This window comes from Myodes glareolus, chromosome 6 (genome assembly GCF_982192425.1).
Source record: "Myodes glareolus chromosome 6, mMyoGla1.1, whole genome shotgun sequence".
NCBI classification, from domain to species: Eukaryota; Metazoa; Chordata; class Mammalia; order Rodentia; family Cricetidae; genus Myodes; species Myodes glareolus.
Window position 1 is genome coordinate 102,064,905 of NC_142031.1, and position 19,119 is coordinate 102,084,023.

At 47.4% G+C, this 19,119-nt stretch overlaps 1 protein-coding gene across 1 annotated transcript in view; it reads right to left on the reverse strand.

Moving 5' to 3' along the window:
- Efr3b (EFR3 homolog B) overlaps nt 1-19,119 on the reverse strand; it is a 78,120-nt gene that overhangs the window by 56,678 nt on the left and 2,323 nt on the right. The window lies entirely within an intron of this gene.

The window sequence follows — 19,119 nt, forward strand, 5'->3', positions numbered from 1 at the left end:
CACAGAGAAACCCTGTCTTGAAAAACAAAGCAAACAAAAACAAAAACAAACAAGCAAACAAAAAGATTCTGTATCATCTGCTGTTTCGGGTATCCAGTGGGATGGTGTGTGGGATAAGGGATCTCAAGGTAAGACACCTAACAAGAACTACTTAGGAAAGGGACGGTTTACTGTGGATCACAGTTTCAGAGGGGCCGGTCCACTGTCCTGGGCGTGTGCATTCTGGACATTGATGAAGCAGCACATTACGGTGGCAGGAGCACGTGGCAGAGGCTCCTTGCTTCATGGCATCCAGAAGCAAGAGAGGGACAGGCACAAAGGGGCCTGGGACGATGAGGAACTTCCTCCAACTACAGCCAACCTCCTCAGTTGCCAGAAGCTCTCAAAAGAGCAATAGCAGCTGGGGATTGAAACTTTAAAACCTGAGTCTTCTGAAAAGTACTCTTCATAGCTAAACTAGTACCACGCTTAACTGTACCTAATTATTAAATTAGGACAGAGGATATCCAAATGAGAAGTAGGTTGATTGCTGAAGTATCAGACTATGATTAATTCTAAGACATTAGGCATGCATTCATGTGTGTGTGTATATATCTATATATCTATATATAGATATATATATACACATACATACACACACACACACACACGGTATGTGTGTGAGTGCTGGTGCACGATACCACAGAATATGTGTGGAGGTCAAAAGACAACTAACTCTCGGGGCTTGGTTCTTGTTATCCACTTCATTTTGAGTCAGAGTCCCTCTTGTTTTTGCCACTGCACAGCTTACTTCCAGTCATGTGACTTCAGCGCTTCCAGGTGATTTGCCCATTTCTGCTTCCCAGCTCACTGTGCAGGCTCTGGGTTTACAGAAGTATGCTACAGCGATGCTGGCTCTTTATGTGGGTTCTGGGGATCCAAAAGCAGCTCATCAGGCTTGCGTGACAAGTGCTTTATCCTCTAAGCCATCTCCTGAGCAAATATCTCAATGTCGTGTGCTGTGTGCACATCGTTAGAGCCTACCCACGAGAAAGAGTAGCCGCATCCACCCACCCCTCTGTGCCCCTGTCCTGCTCACGCTTCTATTCCTTCCTTTTCTCAGGTTTTTGCTGGATAGACGGAGCCGCATTTCGAGTGGCAAGGTTACCCCTGTTTCCCTTGTCCAGCTCTCACCCAGCTCGGCCATCAGCAACTCCTCCAGTGTTGATTACCATTGAGACAGAGAGTTATTCTCGGTAGCCCAGTCTGGTCGTGGACTTGCTGTGAGTTGGCCTTGAACTTGCAACTCACAAACGCTGTAGGTGTAGTGTGCCACCACACCTAGCCTTCAGGTTCAATTTTTAAGACCATCAAAAGCCCTCAGTGACCAGGAGTGGTGGCGAACACCTTTAATCCCAGCACTTGGGAGGCAAAGTGGGGTGGATCTCTAAGTTCAAGGCCTGCCTGGTCTAAAGAGTGAGTTCCAAGACAGCCGGGGCTACACAGAGAAACCCTGTCTTAAAATATCCCCAAACAAAACAAAACAAAACTTGACCTGGAATCCTAATAAGTCTATTTCGGTGTATTTTGAAATTAGTTTGGGAGATATTGGAGGTGTGGCTCAGTGGTAGAGCCCTGGGCTGACACAAAAGGCCTTGAGTTCAGTTTCCAGCAATGAAAACAAACAGGGAAGGCAGGCCGGTAGGATTGAAAACACGGAGGGAGTGCCCTGTGTCCCTTAGAAGCTGGTGATGATGTCTCATCTCAGTGTGATTATGCTGGCCTCCTCATCACGCACCGAGTCTCTGTCGAGCACTCAGAGAGTGATCCTGGTACACAGCACACGATGGATGCTTGTTTTATTCAACACCCAATACCCAGATGCTTGCAATATGTGAGCTTTTAACCCCATTCTTTAAAAAAGTGCTTGTGCCCCAAAATGAATGTAGTGAATTAACCTGAGAAATCTAACTACAAAACAAGACCCTCACCAGCCAGGCGAAGTGGTGCACATCTGCTATCCCAGAATGCAGGCAGCTGAGGTGGGAGGATTGCCATGAGTTTGAGCCATCCTGGGCTACATGAGAAGACGCTGTCTCAAACATAAAACAAGGTAATAATAAGCATTCTGGATCTTCCTGGAGCCTGCCCTCAGCTCAGCCTTCAGGAGTGCTGCTGTCTGTTTGTCGTCGTGATTTGTTACTGATGTCTCCGTATTTTCAGACCTCATTTCCGCCCCTTTGATAGAATCTCGGCTTTAGCTTCTCGGCATGAGGAGTGATAAACGACCAGAGTAGGACACGGCTGCCAGCTTCCTACCATAAAATAAATGCTGGCGCTTTGGTGGCGTCTCAGACGCTCTGGGCTGACCTCACAGGGGCCCTGACCCTGCCTGGGTTGGAAATTGGGATGACAGAACCCAAGAGACAATATGGAAACCTAGACATCCCTTGACTCCAAATCTATCTCAGCTCACTACCCACAGGTCAGGAGTGGCCTTGGGCTTTGTTTGGAAACTGCTCCTCCTCAGGAGAGGACTAGTTTACCTAAGCCGGGAACATCCACACGGCAGCAGAAAAAAGGACATTGAACTGAGTGTTGCCTCTGACAGCTCTGTAAATACCCTGGTAATTTAGAGGAGAGCTGCAGCATAGACACCACTGGTGTGCAACAAACCTGGCATGTGTGTAAATATGTGTGTGTAAAACAAGCTATAAATGCTGAACGATCCATAAGGACCCAAATCACAAGGTGATGTTGGCTACTGGCTGGAGCTAGGTGACCGACTAACAGAGGGGGAGGGGTCTTAGAGTGCACCCCATAGTACGGTAGTCGCTTGCATTTTTAGGTTTTATTTCACTAATATCTGTTTATCAGGTGGGATCTTGTTAAGTTTCTCAGGCTGGTCTCAAATTTTTCAACCTTCAAATCAGTCCCCTGAGTACCTGGTGGTACAGGGAGAAGGAATCTCACTAAGCTTTGTGGTGGCGCACGCCTTTATCTCAGCACTTGGGAGGCAGAGGCAGGTGGATCTCTGTGAGTTCAAGGCCAGCCTGGACTACAGAGCTAATTCCAGGACAGCCAGAGCTGTTAACCAGAAAAAAAAAACCCGGTCTAAGATAACAAATCTTATCAAAGACTCTGCCCCTTAAGTACATCAGTTTCGTTTGTGTGTTCAATAGCCAGAGGCGAGACTGGAAGACCAGTTGGTGCTAAACTACAGCTAGACCAGAAGAGGTCCCAGTGTGTGGTACTGCAATAGGGTAGTGACAATTAGATGCTTATATATGTTAAAAAGCCAGGAGGAGACAGAGGCAGGCAGATCTCTGTGAGTTCAAGGCAAGCCTCATCTATATAGTGAGTTTCAGGCCAGACAGGGTTACACAGTGAGATTATTTTTGTTTCTGCTTTCTAGTTTCTCCATAAAAAAAAAAAAAACAACACGTCCTTGTGGGCTGGAGAGATGACTCAGTAATTAAGAGCACTTGCTGCTCCTGCGCAGGTCCCAAGTCTGGTTCCCAGCACCCTCACTGGATGACTTAAAACCAACCAACCCCAGGTACAGGGGGCTCGAAGCCCTCTTTTGGCTTTTGAGGGCATTGCATGCACATGGCGCTCATACAGACAAGCAGGCACAGGCACATATACTCACATTTTAATAAAGCAAAGGACAAACATTTGAACCGATAGTTTAATCGGATTTAAACATTATACAGTGTATATGTATAATTATATGGAAATATTCCATGGTACCCCATTTATATGTATAATCCTATGCCTTTATGAATCAATTAAAGACTAACTTTTAAAACCATGTTTTGTACTACAAAAAAAAGACATAAACAAAACAAACAAAAACCAGTTATGCTTAGCTAGCAGATACTATATTGAACAGCAAAGACAGGTAACATTTGCATCTTTCTAGTAAGTTCCCTCAGACAGCTCTGATTTGGGGCTTTAGTTTTTAGTTGTGTTCTGCCCCCAATAGAAAATGTTCTATAGATCATTTGTCTAAATTAAAATAAGTATAAACTTTAATATCTCTCATTTTCTCTTAAAGTTAAAGTCTCATAATTTTTTCTGTACTTTAGCTCACCTCAGCTCTTACTGAAGTTGTAGGATGAAGGCGCTGATTTGTGACCCGGAAGTTATTTTATCTATTCCCACACACATGTATGCAACCTAAAGGCATTGAGTGCCTAAGATACCGATGACGGTAAAAAGAAGCAGGAAAGAGTTCTGTAGCCGTGGAGGGACAGCGTGTGCACAAGCAGCCAGAACGAAGGGAGTGTCAGAGCCAGGCGTGTCACAGACCAGCAGACGTCAGACCTGCTTTAGTTGTACTTTACCACGGGTAGGGGCATCAGTAATGTGCAAGCCAAAGGGGAAGGGGAGCATTTTCTCAGCTAAGGTTCTCTCTTCCCAGGTGATCCTACCTGTGACAAGTTGATAAGACAGCCACCCAGTGCAGATGGAGGCATTTAGAGCAGAGCAGGGCAGGAGATTGCAGACGGGCCCTCCAAGCACTGTTCTGGTCTCCTAGTGTGTGACATGGATGAGCAGGACCACAAGAAGCAGAGCCACCAACACACAGTGAGGACATGAGGGGCCTCTTTTTCTTTTTCCTTTGTTTTTTTGAGACAGGGTTTCTTTGTGTAGCCCCGCCTCTGCTAGGACTCACTTCATAGGCCAGGCTGGCACCTTGAACTCAGAGATCTGCTTGCCCCTGCCTTCCAAGTGCTAGGATTGAAGGTGGACACCACCACTGCCTGGCTAAACCATTCTTTAAATATTTATTTTTATGATTTTAAATTATGTGTCTATGTCTGTGGGGGGTGTAGTACCAGCAGAGACCAGAGGTGTCGGAACCCCTACAGCTGGCAGCCACTCAAGTGAGAACTGGGAATTGAACTTGAGTCCTCTGGAAAAGTAGTCCAAGCTCTTAACCATTGAGCCACTTGGGAAAGTGAATTTCAAGAAGGAACAATGGCCAGAGAAGAGACAGTGAGAAAAGGGAAGAAGTCTCTATGGGGCCTGGCCATTGAGCCTTCACTGGCCATCTTCTGGAGAGCTCTTAGCGGGGAGTAGCATGGGGATTTCCGACAGAGGAAGTAAAGAACAAGCAGGAGTCGGGCGGCACTCGGCAGGCAGAGGCAGGTGGATCTCTGTGAGTTCGAGGCTAGCCTGGTCTATGAAGCGTGTTCCAGGATAGCCAGGACTGTTTCACAGAAAAACCCTGTCTTGAAAAACCAGGAAAAAAAAAAGAGAAAAAAAAAACGACAGGAAAGGAGGGCAGAGTGTCACTCAGCTGCTATGACTGCTGGCTCGGGGGGGGGGGGGGAGGGTCACTCAAATGTCAAACAAATTCCAGATGTAACGACAGCTCTGTAGACCAGGGAGAGGCACACTTCTCCGAGCTGCGAGTCCCTGGGACTGCAGGTTGCTTCCAAGAGCCAACTGCACAGACTGTTGGGAGCCTCTCTGCCCTGGCCCGGGGCAGAGACATGGCCCAACAACTTCTGGCTTCAACTTAGAGCCTTGTGACCCCTAACTTCTCTTGTAGTTGTGTATAACAAATTACACAGGAGAGCCAGTGTTTTACTCAATAATTGGATGGCTAATAAGCCCTCACTTCATAGACAGTATTTGCCAGGATCAGCATTCTATCGGTTACATCTATGGAAGTGTTCTGTGAGCTTCCTAAGCCCCACGACTGACAATAAATGGGATTTCAGGTGTAAGGAATCCACACGTGTGCATCTGGCTCTCATGGGCTCAGAGGTGATCTGAGCTTCTCGTGGGCATTCACTCATCCGAACACCTCGAGACACTGCAACGCTCTATTTGTTCCTTCCAGCTCACACAAACTGCGCGGTAAAAAGCATCCCAACAAAGAACTCCACTCTCAAAGTGCCTGTGGCACCAAACACCTAGCGCAGACAAACACAAGAGCATCAGCAATGTCACTGGTGATTCGGTTTAAAGTTGGGAGCCAGGGATCAGGATTTGGAATGTACAACACATCTCTGTTTCCTTCTTTCCTAAAATATACCCAGTTTTCTACTGTGGTCAACAGGCGGCCTAGAAGAAGCAGGGCTACTCACTCTGCTAACGAATATAGAAACCCGAGGAAGCCTCGTGGTCGTGCTGCCAAGTTGACTGAGGGCAAGAACAAGTGTTCTAACTGTACAGACGGCCAACAGACTTGAGACACGGACTCTCACACAGAGGCCAAGAATCCAAGATCAATTATTCAGGCTTCCAAATATCTAATCGGAGAGTCGGCTGCATCGTGTGTGTACCACCAGAACACAAAACAGGCATTGTGCCCAGGGCAGATAAAACGTAAAGCCAGGGCCCAGGGTGGTCTAAACTGAACGAGAAGCATCTAAATATTTGGGCAGGGAAGGGGCAAAGTACTAGATTGAGCCCTACTAAAAATGCCAAGTAAGCAGAGGCCCAAGCAGAGCCAAGACCCACTTTCAATGGAGCAGCGCACTGATGCGCATGGCCGTTCTCTGACTGAGGCACAGTCTCTCAACAGACACTGCAAGTAGCAAAACGCAGACAGAGTGGGGGAAAACAGCTCCTTTGACAGCGCTCCATGAGGCGAGGTGTCTTCTCCCTCTCCAGCAGATCACCAGACCCCCGGGGAGGGGGCCTTGTCATCATAAAGGACTGACTGACGGGAAGATGTGTAGCGGCTTCTCCTGGTAACCCTCCACACCATCTACCGCTCGTCAGCATGGCACTGTGTGTCAGGGACCCTTAAGCGGTTTGAATGCCTTTTTCTTTAACTCTCCCAAGGCCATCGAGGTGGGTCTGTTGTCCCATTTAACAGACGGGGAAAATGAGACACCAAGCAGGTATTTTCAAAGACACCCGATGTTAATAAAGCAGCTGAATTCAAACCCAAAGTGATGGGTCTCTTGGGGGGGGGGGGGTCTTTATACTTATTCTGTTGGCTGAAAGGGGGACATTGAGATTGATTTATTCCAGTGTGTCATCAGAGAAATACTCATCTCTTAGCCATGGACACACAGGTGTCTGTGCAGAGATGTCACCAGTCAGCACATTATTAAGATGTTAGGCAAGTCCATTAAGTGCATCCTCAGAAGAATGACATCACTGTGGGCTGAACCTGTCACAGAAGCCCCAAGGAGGAAATGGAAAAGTCAATCTTTCCCACAAGCTGGCTCTGCTCAGTCACGCCTGTTTTGGGCTGAGATGGTGCTAAAGGCCTCTTAGAGCCAAGCCTTGTCATTTCTGGTCCCCCTGAAAGTCAGCAATGTCAGTCTCTCTGTTCCCAAGACAGACTGTCCACCCAGACAGCCCTGTTCGTGGGCCCTCTGCCCACTTACCCTGCCAGTACCATCAGCCTCCCAGCTGCCAACGGACTGAACTTCCAGGGTCAGCTTCCTCCACTTGGTGCTCAGCCTGTTAGCTGTCTTGTGTCATGGGCTCTGGCCGACAGCTCTCAATGAGCCCTTTGACTAGGGTGCCAGGGGTCATCTTGGGCTATGGGTAAAAGTCATGGTGCAGGCTGGCACAGACCCTGCTTCCTCACACTCCCACTGCCTAGGCTACAGAACACCCTTGTGATTGTCTGTATGCCTGGTTTCTGCCTTTCCTGGGTTTTCCTACTCATCTCCTGTGACATGCAAAAGATGCAGAGTCTGAAGAATTGTTTTAACCAGTCCCCAACAGACAGGACATCTCCCAGTCCCTAAAAAGTTCACCTTCCCAACCAATGCCTACATCCAGCTGAGGTTTGAATCCTATCTGCATAGATTTTTGTGCATGAATCCTTGCATAATTACTTCTTAAACATAATTAGAAGACTCTAGATAACTACCCACAAGGCTGTTGGTGATGAAGAATACTTTTAATTATATTTATGCCCTGATATTAAAATGTTCGTTATACAAACTATGAAAAAATTTAAAGTAAATTAAAATCGTCCACTGTCCTCTTTGCCACGGCTGGAGCCCCAGAGTGTTTCTGTCAAGGCCAGGACCTCGGCATTTATCACTGTTCCTGAGTGGAGCATTAGTTTCATCTTCTCTTCTCTCCCGACTCCCTCTCCTCCTCCTCCTCCTGCCCTCTCCTTCCTCCAGGCTTGGCACTCACACTCACTTCAGAGCGGGCTAACAGAGCTGTCCTTGCAAAGTAGTCCAATCAAAAATCAACCCATAATTCAAGGACCAGCGGCTCAGTTGAAGCTAAGATCCGAATTTGCATGGCTTTTCTCGGGAGAATGCCTGGCTCTCCTCCTTCCCCAGCAGCAGCCGTGTGGGCCTCTCCCACCAGCTCAGCTCTGTTGCCCAGGATCCCAGCCAGTTCCTAGAGACACTCCCCAGGTGAAGGGTGTGTTCGCTGCGAAAGCAGTCCACCCTAACATAGGCCGCAGATCTGACCGTCTTCCCTCTGTGTGCCTGCAGCAGCAGACACGCCCTTAACCCGATTTAGGTAAAAATTTCACGTCTTTAAAAATGGCACTTTAATAGCATTCTTAATTAGGGATGGAGTTGTCTGGAAATCCAAAGAATATGAGGGAGGATGTCTGTTTCTGAGCCTCAATTTATAGACACCCCAAAATAACAGGTGATTGTTGCTAAGTCATCAGCATGGCCAGTGGTGAGGGTGCGAGGAGATATGAAAATGGTGCCACATGCACACACACACACACATCACGCACACACACATCACGTGCACACACACGCTCACAAAACTTTTGTAAGATGGCAGTAAAATTTATGTAATCTGGGTACTACAGCTGCTACTTGGGAGGTTGGGTGGGGTCAACAGACGGAGCCAAGGAGTTGCAGGTCAGTGTGAGCAACAAGCGTGACCCTGCCTCAAAGGGGAGACGGGCTGTAGAGATGGCCCAGCGGTTGAGAGCACTGGCTGCTCTTCCAATAGGACCCAAACTCAACTCCAGTACCCACATGGTGGCTCACAATCGTTATATAACTCCAGTTCAAGAAGATCCAATGTCCTCTTCTGGTCTCTGCAAGCACTGCACACACATGGTGCACAGACATACATGCTGCAGGCAAAACACCCAAACACATGGAGAAAAAAAAATTAAATTTAAATTAGGTAATATACAACTTTCTCATCTTAATTATTTTAAAATGCACTTCAGTGGAATTAAGTCTATTCACACTGCTGGACGGCCATCTCCACGTCCATCTTTGCTTTTCATTAAAAACAAAAACAAAACAGCTGGACAGTGGTAGTTAACACCTTTAATCCCAGCACTTGGGGAGGCAGAGGCAGGCGGATATCAGTGAGTTTGAGACCAACCTGGTCTACCAAGTGATTGCAGGACAGCCAAGACTGCTATATAGAGAAACCTTGCTCAAAAAAAACAAACGCCAGGTGGTGGCACACACCTTTAATCCCAGCTCTCCAGAGGCGGAGGCAGGCAGATCTCTGTGAGTTCGAGGCCAGCCTGGGCTATAAGAGCTGGTTCCAGGACAGGCTCCAAAGCTACAGAGAAGCCCTATCTCAAGAAAGAAAGAGAGAGAGAGAGAGAGAGAGAGAGAGAGAGAGAGAGAGAGAGAGAGAGAAGAAAAAACAAACAAAGAAAATAAGACAAAACTGACACTCTGCCCAGTAAACACTCTCCACGCTCGCTGTCCATGCAGCTCCTCTCCAGTCTCCCTCATCCCATCCACCTGGTTTTTTGAAACAGGTTTTCTCACTTTGGAGCCCCAGGGATCTACGAGGCTCCTCATCCCAGCACTAGGGTTACTAGGGTACACCACCACATTCGCTTTTGTATGTGGTTTCTGAGATCCAAATTCAGGTCTTCATGTTTCCATGGCAAGAACTTAACCATCTCCCCAGGCCCTGGATTCTTTCATTTTCTGTCCCTATAAATTGAATAATGCTGGTAATCCAATGAGGTTTTAGTAGTAAAAACATGAGTCCCTTTGTTAATGTCTACTTCCCTTTGTAGTATGTCCTTAGAGTTAATCCATGATGTAGACTGTGTTGGGGGTCTCTTCTTTTTATTTGTTCCTTTCTGCCACACTGGGGAATGAACCCCAGTGTCTTATGAAGGCTAGGCATACACTACCACTGAGATATAACCCATCCCTCTTGTTTCCAGAACTGAGTAACATGCTATCATATCTAAACAGCACATTTTGATCAGCCACTTGTTTGTCTGTAGAGACAAAAGTTCAAAACTATATTTACCCACGAGACCATGACCATTTGGAGCCTGACCCTAGCAACCTAAGATGCCTTACACCAACACCTAAAACCTAACCCCTAGTAACCCATGGCCCTTCCAGAAATAGCCACTCCCATGAAAAACAACTTATACTATCAACGTTACTCCTGTCGTTCCCTAGCAAGACAGGGATGAGTGCACCCATCCACCCAGGTATGGACTCCACACGAACAGCCTGTGGAAAAAGACCAAACAGCTTGCCTTCATTGCTGTAAAAGAACGGCTTCCGGCTGGGCAGTGGTAGTACACGCCTTTAATCCCAGCCCTTGGGAGGCAGAGGCAGGCTGCTCTCTGTGAGTTCAAAGCCAGCCTGGTTTACAAAACAAGTTCCAGGACAACCAGGGCTACATAGAGAAACTTTCAAAAAAATTTAAAAAAAAAAAAAAAAGAACAGCTCCCCTCTGCCAGTAGCAGCAACCCCATCTGGGGGCCTTCAGATCTTGTTTTTAAGATGTAGGGCCTGGAGCTTGCCGATTGGCCTAGAAAGCCCCAGGGATTCTCTTGTCCTGGACCTGGCTTTTCATATGAGGATCGGGTAAGAACTTTACCAATTGAGCTAGCTATGTCCCCAGTTCTTTCCTGCATTTTTGGGAGCACCTGCCCTAAGAGGTACGAGCAGCACATGACAATGGCTTTGAGTTGTCCCATGTTTGTTGGCTACTCACACATGGGAAGAAATGCCTTCACTCTCACGTGTTTTTTGGAGTATACGGCCTTTAACTCTTCAATCTTCTGCCTCGGTTCTCAGCTGTGACACTTCCTTCCCTAGCTTTTAGAGCAGTCTTCCGGGAAGTCTTCCCAGGATCTCTGTTGGGTCCTCAGTCCACAAGTTTAGTTGATGAGGCTGTCTTTTCGCAGCATGAGGGATTGCACAGAGGTCCTCATACACGCTAGGCAAGCGCTGTCCCCGCTCTCCCTAGTCATTTTAAAATCAAGGTCTTTCGTGTCTGTTGAGCTTCCGACATTCCTTATAAACCCTGCAACTTATCCTTTATCTAATGTATCACCTGCCGAGATCTTCTCCCACTGTTACCTTCCCCGGTTTCACTTGTCAGGAGGGTCCTTAGAGGCATAAAGTTTTGAATTTTGATGTAGCCCAATTGGAAAGGGTGTTTTCAAGCATCCACATTAAGCTGGGTGATTCTGCACATCACAAGACATCTAACATTTGAGATCTTACTATCCTTAAACGTGGGAACAAATGTAGAAAGGATCACCCATCCAGCAGGAGTTCGGATGAGACTTGAATTTATGTAAAACAAGAAAACTGGCCCCAGACAACCGGGCCCAGCACATAGGTCAGCATGATCATCCCATTGGTCAGGGCCAAGAACAGACACTGGGTACAACTGGTCATTATTTCTGACTTGCCAGTGAGGAAGTCGATGCCAAGCCAGGCTACAAAAAGTGATTTGTTCCCACTAAGACCATTCGTCTACACCCCTCCATCTGCTCCAACTACCCACCCAGCTTTGGGCTCACACGAGCCTCAGAAGCCTGAGTCGGATAAACCAGCTTTGCCGATCACTTCACAAGCTGTAGGAGCCTGGGACCCCTTGAGACCATCCAGTCCAGATCTTCCTCTTTACAGATGGAAAAAACCTACAGCCGAAGGAGGAAGAGAATCCTGCCCAAATTCACACAGCAACAGAGCCTGAATCGGCTCTGGTGGCCAACTCCCCGCCCCCACGCACTCCAGAAATGTCCTTGATGAAGCAGAAGGACAGTGTGGCCGGTGGCCGGCACCACCCACACTTTTCTAGAACACTCAGCTCTGTTCTCCAACACTACTGTCTGGAGGAGCCATTTCTAGCAGTCCTAAGGAGTAGCTTCCGGGCAGTTAGATGGGTTTCCTGTCTTTACCAGCTGTCGGGCTCAGACCTGCTAGCTAGGGCCGACACTCTCAGGAGTTCAACGTCAACAGAAGATCCGGTTATTACACACAGTGCACTCTCCCCAGCTCTCAGACTGAAGGTGCATAGGCCTGTCATTTATCAGGAACATTCTGGCCAGCGTGCGCTTTCAGGCACCAAGAATCACATTTACTGCCTTTGCCTCAAGGGGCCTTTCCATTTTTGTTTTGTGATAGAATACCCAAGTGACGGGAACAGAAATCAAGATAAAGATTTGCCCACCCTTACACCACTAGATGACCCTCCTATTTGAAAAGAAAGATTGTGGCATTGTTGCTGGTCTCTACAAACGCAGGAGGAAATACTTGAAAACGTCTGGTCTCCTTGACCACATCTCACAAGTAACCAAGGGCTGTCTCCTAAGACTGAAACCTCAAAGTGGAAGAGGAAGCCAGATGATTATACACTGGTCTGTTCTTCTGTGGAATCGTCACCAGTGTGGGAAAGCACAATTAGGAGGACGGCACATTATGACTATCATTTCAGGATTGTGTCTGACCTCAGCGAGACCCCAGCCCCACCGCTACGCATTCCCTGGAAGCATGGGCCGATGGGCTGCTAGGCATGTTTGTGGGTATGAATGACATGGGCGATGGCTTTCAGGTTCAGGGCTGTGAGTTCTCACCGCATGCCCTAATTCTCCACCTGAGCACCCAAAACTGAATCCGATAGAGCCTGCGTGTATACAGAGGCTGTATGTGCAAGAGGCTCACAGATCTGTTGTGTGAGGACATAAATGACATTCACTTGTGACATGGAAGTGGCCAAAGTAACAATGAAGAAGGCTTGGTGGTAGAGCTCCGGATTTTCCCAGCATCTTCTTCTATGCTTCTGTTCTAGAAGTTTCTTTCATGCGCGGGTTGTGAGTAGGTAGGAGATTAACTGGCATGATGTCATTTTAAGAGATGTTAAGGCAAGGTCTGCACAAATGTTCTTGTAATTTGAGGATAATCCTTCACACAGGCTATAAATGAGGAAATCTCAGAACCCAGGATCAGCTTGGCAGTTGGTTAGCCCTGCGTACCTCCCAAGACTGTTTCAGAAACATGAATTAAATGTCTAGAGTCCTGTTACTTGACAACGTTACTCAGTTTGTCCCTTCCTCGGTCTCAGCCAGGCCTATCTAGGACGTAGGTATATGGTCTATGCATGAGATCCACGTAGGATACAGGCCAGCTCCACATCGCCTGCTCCAAGTCTGCCTAGACCTGAGGTTGGAGGGCAAGTTCTAGTTCACAGGCAAACAGAAGTACCTCTTATTCCAGAAGGTTCTCTGTTCAGGCCAAACACTGGGCACTAGACTTTTTTTTTTTTAAATCAGGGTATCACATAGATCCGGCTGACATCCCCCGTGCTCCGTAGACTAGGATGACCTTGAACTCCTGACCTTCCTGCGCCTGCCTCCTGGACTGGAATTACAGGCACACACCACCCAGAGTCCTCTCTAAGGTCGCTGCCATCCTAACACCGCCTGACAGTGACCGTCTTGAAGGTGACAGACCCAGTCTGCTCCGTCTGCCTGTGAAGCACGTGCCGCCTTTTGCCTGTCCTCTCCACCACGGCACATCTGCTTTTGTGTCTTTCTCACGTATTCTTCAGTCCTCTGAGGTTCTTCCTTTAGCCCTTTTTTCCTGACAAAGCAGAACAACGGTAAGAGCAGACTCCATCCAGAAGAGCGTGTCCATGGATGGTCTGGAACCCAGAATGGTAGTGTGTCCTCCTCGGCAACCTTGTTCAGGTCTGGGGGAGGACAGTACAGTGAGCACCACAAGGGAAGGGCCTATCCTCTGGAAGATTAGCATGTTCTGGAGTCAGTGTGATGGCATTTGGAGTTGGAAAACCCAAGTTCAAATCTCAGTCTCATCCCAAAATAGGCGGCCATGGCAAGTTCATTCAGCTTTCTGGGCCTCGGTTTTCTCACTTTGAAAACAGAAATATCAATACCAGTTTGTAGAATTTAGGCAAGAGAAGTCAGGCAGCACATAGTCTCAGCTACTTCAGGACGCTGCTGGCAGACCACAGGATGATGCTCCATCCCACTTTGTTAGAGAAACTCCGTGCCATTTACTGAGCATATCCTTGTAAAACATGCGGAAAATGAAATTATACCTATTATGTTTGGTTAGTGTGTGTGAGGTCAGGGGACAAATAGTGGAAGTTGGTCCTCTGCTTCCACCACATGGGTCTTGGGCATTGAATTCGAGTTTTCAGGCATGGTGGTATGCACATTTGCCTACTGGGCAATCTCACTGGCCCCGTAAGTCACAGTCTTCACACACACACACACACACACACACACACATACTGTACTACATCATACATAGCTGTATACCACAAATAAACAATAGTTTTTGTCTATTTTCAGACTATAGTATCAAGCAAATAAGAATCAAATGGTTAATATCCGTAATGAATACAATACTCATAGTCTTACAATTCATTGAAACATAAGTGATTAGAAACACAGGAGATGTTAGTAACAAAATACAAATTAGGGGATGAGGGAGATGGCTCAGTTGGTGAAGTCGGTAAGCACGAGGACCTGAATTAGGGTTCCCAGCACCCACATAAAAGCTGGGTATGGTAGAACATGTCTATAAGCCCATCTCTCAGGAGGCAGAGATGGAAGGGGATCCCTTGAGCTCAATGGCAGGCAGCCTAGTCAATGAGCTTCAGGTTCCTGTTTCAAAAATCAAGGTGGATAGCGATAGAGGAGGACATTCAGGGTCAACCTCTGGCTTCTTCACACTTGTGCACGTGTGTATAAACCCAATGCCAACATAGACGGCACACACAGAAGGTAAGTTAAAAATGATATGAACACCTTGATCAGATTAACAAAGATAAGAAGGAAAGCGAACTCCAGGAATGCTAAGTGATGGCTCTATCAGCCACACCCTTAGCTCTGACGTCAACCAGAGCCATACCCACACCGCTAATCCCTCATACTTATTGCCTTTGAGGGTACCAGAAGATAGGCTCTCCGATAACTGCCAAAAGGAGTGTTGCCTACACAAACTGAAAGCTAGAGTTCTGACAATACTAACAAGTCCCTAAAATGTTCATGCACTCACAGTCATTCCTTGACTATGGCCTAGCACAAAGTTCCAGAGTTCAGAAAAGGCTCTGGCCAACAGGGGCTTCTTCGCTCACAGTACCCTACCACAGCCTTTAGAAATCAGCCTGGGGTCAAGTGGTGCTCGCCTTCAATCCCAGCAGGGAGGGTCTGAGTTCCAGGTCAGCCTGGTCTACAGAGAGAGTTCCAGGCTGCTAGAGTGTCGACACCTAGTTAAAAAAAAAAGCCAGGACTGTCAAACAAACTCAGTATGGGAAGGGCTTGGGCAAACCTGGCTACCAGAGTTTGATCCTCAGAAGCCATGTAAAAGTGGAAGGAGAGAACCAGCTCCACAGAGTTGTCCTCTGACCTTCACAAGTATGCCCTGTCATGTGTCCCCCTCCCCACCACGATGTACAAACACTCAGCAGCAATAAACCAGCTCTCTGGTATTGGGTGACTAAGATAATAATAATGGACCGTTTGTTCTTTAAGATTTATTATTATTATTATTGTATATTTTTTTTGAGACAGGGTTTCTCTGTGTAGCTTTGGAGTCTGTCCTGGAATTCCCTGTTAACTAGGCTGGCCTCAAACTCACAGAGATCTGCCTGCCTCTGGCTCCCAAGTGCTGGGATTGAAGATATGGGCCACCATAGCTCAGCTATCGTAGATTTTAGTGTAGTACAGGGAGCTAAGCAATGGGAGACCGAACTCAGAGCCTCAGGCATGCCAAGTGCCATCCTGGACCACTGAGCTACAAGAACCCGCTCTCAAATATCTATTTTAAGTGACAATTGGCAAGTTTTCATTTATTTGGGGCTGGGGGAGGATGCATATGTGCCATTTGGGAAAAACAACATGAAATTATGTAAAATGAGTAGTTCCAACCATGTAAACAAACCATGGAACAAGTATCAAGGCGTTTGTTATAACTAGATATATTTTCAGATTCTCTAGAAAGATCATTAGTAGTAGTAGCAGTAAAGGAAAACGTAGGTCATTTTTAAAATTTACGTTTCCATTGTTTGAACTGGGGATAACATAACAATCATTGTTCTTAAGCTATGAGGCATAAGTTTTTGTTCATTTGGTTTTTTTTCTCCTCTTTTTTCCCCCCTTCGGTATTTCAAATCAAGGTTTTTCTGTGTAGCCCTGTCTGTGCTGGAACTCACTCTGTAGAGCAGACTTGACTTCCAACTCAGAGGTCCGCCTGCCTCTGCCTCCTGAATGCTGCAATTAAAGGCATGTTCTACCACCACTCAACCCTCTTTCCTTAAATTAAGAAGCAAAGCAGTATATGGAAAATGGTTCCGAGGGTAAAATGCTCCTTTCCATGCAAAGAGGAAGACCTGAGTTCATATCTCCAGAGCCTACATAAAGCCAGGCACAGCAGCACACATCTGGAATCCCAGCATTCTCACTTGAGACAGGAGTCAGGGATAGGACAGACCTGGAAGCTCACAGGCCAGCTAGCCTGGCACACACAGCGAAGGGGCAAACAAGACAAGGTGGGAGTTGAGGACCAATACCTGAGGCTACTTCTGACTGTCACACATGTGCCATGGCATGCATGGGTGCCCCCTCCTCCATATACACATATATGATCCATATATACAAACAATAAAATTAAGAAGCAGAGAAGAATTGAGGAAAGGAGAAGATGGGGGCAGCTCTCATTCAAATTAATTTTCATGGTGAGGTGGGCGTACTTTTTAAGAGCATGAGCGTGTGTGTGTGTGTGTGTGTGTGTGTGTGTGTGTCTGCACCCTCGAGTGTGCTAACAAAAGCTCCAGTTCAAGGTTACCTGAGGGGAAGAGTTGGGGTCAAAACTGGGGTGGGGGGATCCTCAATGTGCTTTCACTGTTGGTGGCCTAGAGTGACAAACACATCAGAGATCCAGAAAGGAAAAAGGGAAAGGACAAAGGATTTGGGTGAGTGGCAAAATCACAGCATTCAGGTACACTACAACACAGAAACGGGGGGGGGGGGGTGTTGGTGGGTTTTGATCAGTAGTTTGTTATTTTGTTTTTTGAGACAGGGTTTCTCGATGGATCGCAGCTGTCCTGGTCACACTGTAGACCAGGCTTGTCTCCGTGTGCTGGGATTAAAGCTGTGCTCCAGCACCACTGCTCAGCTCAGCAGTTTGTTCTTTTGAGTTTGTCTGTTTGTTTTGTGGTACTGGGGAATCAAACCTTAGACTCAACCACTGAGCTAATCCCAAGGCCAAAAGATAGACCTGAGCGAGCAGCAGTGAAGGGAGGGTTTTCTGCTTTCTCTCTTTTCCAGATCTTCTGTGAGGTGATGCTAACTTTGTGTTTTTGATTGGTATGAAAGAACAGGGCAACAGCCTGAATAACTGAACTGTGAGCGGCAAGAGACAGGAGACAGGCTCTTCCCGCAGGGGCTCTTCCAAAGGAAACTAAAGAGTGGGGATATAGGTAATGAACGGGAGGGCACACAGCTGAAGCCATGCGTGCTACCAGGAGCTGCAGGAGGCTCAAGATATGCAGGGGAGGTCAGTGTAGCTGTGTGTGTGTCTGTGTGTGTGTGTGTGTGAGAGAGAGAGAGAGAGAGACAGACAGACAGACAGACAGACAGACAGACAAGCAGACAGATCTTTGCAAAGCTGAGTCTTTGCACCTCAGGGAGAGTCGGCCTGGCCCGGCAGTTTCTCTGCTCCATTTACAGCAGCTGTACAGTGTATGTAGGATGTACTGAGCACCATTTTGAAAGCCAGACACCACTGCTCTCCCTACAGTGACCATTCTCCCTCACAAAGCAGAGAGGGAGGCACGAGCCAAGGATACAGAGGAACTAGTCGGAGCAGCTTTGGCTCCGGTGGGACCAACGTGCCCAGACCACAGTGTGGTGGGGAAATCCTCTCTATTCTCTTTACTCTCTGTGGCCAACTGCCCTCAGTCTCCAGAGCCTCCGCGGGAGGCTCCATCTACCTCAGTAGGAGAATGAGATGCTCTCCAGGCTCTGGCCCAGGTGAGAGGAATAGGTTAAAGCTTCATTATATAAACCCAGTGAAAAAAAAAAATGGGATCCACTTTTGCATGGAACTTGTCGGGTGACCTGCCCCCCTTCCCAGAACAAAGTACTTTTCTCCTCCTTGGCTCTTACCAATCCACATCCATAGTATAATCAAGACCAGGCCGGGTGGCAGGTGGCGGTGGTGGCACACACCTTTAATCCCAGCCCTCAGGGCAGAGGCAGGCAGATCTTTGAGTTTGAGACCAGCCTGGTCTACAGAGTGAGTTCCAGGACAGCGTGGGCTACACAGAGAAACTCTGTCTCGAGAAAACAAACAAGAAAGACTACAGGAAGAAATCTGTGTCCCTTTGGAGAGCGATTTTAGAAAGTATCCGTGAACAGTGGTAGCGGCCTGCATGGGTCAGGAAACGGGAAAGAAAACAGTTCAGGCTGATTGTCGCGCCACAAGAGTACCGCCACCATTCGGGGGGGCAAAGGTATGAAGAAGAGTTTAAGGGTAACTTGGGGTACACAGTGTGACCCTTGCCTCAAAAAAGAAGGAAGAGCAGGAGCTGTTTAGTGGCCGGTAGTTAGCAAGGTCAAGGTGATAATGAAGATCGAGAATACAGCCTGAGGACAAGACACAGTGCCTGAGTCACCAACGTGGGTGGTCAAAGGTCACCTTTATCTAAAGCTCTTCTACAGCTTTTGGTTCTGTTCCTCCTCATTGTCTATCAGTTTGTAAAATGCCTAGCGGCATCTTATAATATGCATTCCTCTGAAGGGGGACGACGCTCAGCACTGAGACAAGAGGCCAGGTGCCACCTTACCTTTCTCGACCCAGGTCACCCTGGACAAGTCACTGAGAAAATTAGGGGAAAGACCAATCCATAGGAAATCCTGTGTGCCATTACCACTCACATAGTTTGCCTTTTCTCTTTTCTAGA